Source organism: Capsicum annuum, unplaced genomic scaffold, assembly GCF_002878395.1.
Source record: "Capsicum annuum cultivar UCD-10X-F1 unplaced genomic scaffold, UCD10Xv1.1 ctg77678, whole genome shotgun sequence".
In the NCBI taxonomy this organism is placed as follows: Eukaryota; Viridiplantae; Streptophyta; class Magnoliopsida; order Solanales; family Solanaceae; genus Capsicum; species Capsicum annuum.
Genome location: NW_025888097.1, coordinates 1 through 2,008, shown reverse-complemented (window position 1 = coordinate 2,008; position 2,008 = coordinate 1). Strand labels below are relative to the sequence as shown.

Genomic DNA, 2,008 nt, shown 5'->3' with positions numbered 1-2,008 from the left:
TATCCTTTACACCTCATATACATCTGCAAGTGTTTGTCTGTCACATTGATTCTCTCTTTATTTTCTTTAGGCTCAATTATGGCAGCTTTCTCAAAGGACTACAACCCTTCCCTTTGGCCGCGGTGCATTTACTCTTGCTACAACCTGTACTCTCTTGACGGAGGTACCATCTTTTATTGTCTTCTACAACTGAAATAGCTTAGTGTAGTCTTTGATTCCCAAATTAGCAGTTGGTCCCTATGGTGTTGTAAGGAAGTTGTTTTAACATCTGTAGGCTCTCACGGTTCCCAAGCTTATCTTGGCTGGTTGGCTGCCTTCACAGCAAAATGCAATGGTATGTTTAGACAAATTCTAGTGGACATCTATTTCCATCTATGTATATATTTCTTTAAATCCCCATTTGTGGAATTATACTGGGTATGTTGTTGTTTATGTATTTCTTTAAAGTAGCAGGTTAGTCTTCAGATAATTGATAGGAGCCAGGTTGATGTTTTACTTATTGAATGTAGATGGTCACATGATTTTGGTGAATGCTTTTTATCCTTGAAGTTTGTTCCTTTTTATGATGTTCTGTAGTTTTTTTTTGCAAAAAAGAAAAAAAACGTGGTACATTTTTCTCTGGCATTCCCACATTTCATCATTATTATATTTGTTGGAAAACGAACTTGTGAGCAGTACCATAACCACCAATATGCTCCTCCCTAGGTCCATGATTGCCTTGCAACAGTTATGCGTTTGTAAAGTTCTTTTTGTGTAAGTCTTGCCTCTTTTTCTTGTTTAGGTTAACTTAGATCCAAATGTTAGGAATGTTCAAGAACTCAAATCTTGGCCTGAGTTTCATAATGTAGTTGCTGTTGGATTAAGGCTTGCTCCACCTCAAGTTCTGTCACGACCCGAACCGGGGCCTTGGCCGTGACGAGCATTCCAAACCATGAAGGCCCGAAACATCCTTCTGTATCTAATTATTATGCACATAGTTCATATGATAAAAGCAATACGAAAATACACAATACAATGGGAACATGGTCATGAGTCTAATATAAATCAATAATGGAAAAAAAAATGAAGTCCACCACCATCTATCAACATCTGAAAACTGTCTGCGAAATCTCTACTACATGACTAAAATAAAACAACTGTTTGAAAACTGGGACAAGGCCCCCAGCAAACCAAAACTATAGAATGATAAATACTGCAAGACATTAGGCCTTCCAGAATATAGAAGGCTCACCACTGTAAAATCACTTCTGCTTTCTGAACTCTCTACTGATTATCTAGACCCCTAGACTGTGCCTCAGAACCTGAGAGGTTGGAGGGGGAGGGGGGTCAATACAAAAGTACTGGCACACGAAGCAATCTAAAATAGTGTAATTTCATATATAAAATTGATGAGAGCAATTTAATAAGACATCATACATAAAGTAGTTTCCGAAAACATATGGGCATCATTTTGATAATCATAAAGCAGTCTTGTTTAAACAATTTCTAATCTTTGTAATACTTCTGAGTTAGGTGACACTCCTCTACAATTCTGATATTCCACGGGCTATATGAAATCCGCCATTGACTCGGCAGGGAAGCCTCCAACCAGAGTGTGTTGCAAGGGTTGAAGTTTCTGATTCTGATACGCCACACGGCTCTAGGCCAGTGTAATATATAATACCCGGATTGGCAAATCACGGTTTTGGACAATGAGTTATCTGAACTCATTCCCTCTTCAGTGAACTGTAAGACCCCAAAAATTTTCATTCTCATTAAAACCTCCGAAATGAGTCCTATTGAGTTCAACACTTAGAATCTTCTACAAGGTGATCCAACACTTAGTTTTAATTTGGACCCTTAATCTTTATCGAATTATTTCATGACCTTCCCGATGTTCGTTTCAAGAGATTTTTGTTGCGTTGCGATGGGGCAGGGGTGTAGTACATCTCGGTGAAGTTTCGGAATTTTAGGACTAGCGCAAGGGAGAGTTTGGATGATCCAAATAGTGAGGGGTTGCGATGCCCCC

General features: G+C 38.8%; 1 long non-coding RNA gene across 1 annotated transcript; it reads left to right on the top strand.

Annotated features, from left to right (window-relative positions):
• Positions 1-68: 68 nt before the first annotated feature.
• Positions 69-544, top strand: LOC124894816. Its single transcript, XR_007051381.1, has 2 exons — positions 69-163; positions 275-544. It is a non-coding gene; the product is annotated as an uncharacterized LOC124894816 (long non-coding RNA).
• Positions 545-2,008: the final 1,464 nt, after the last annotated feature.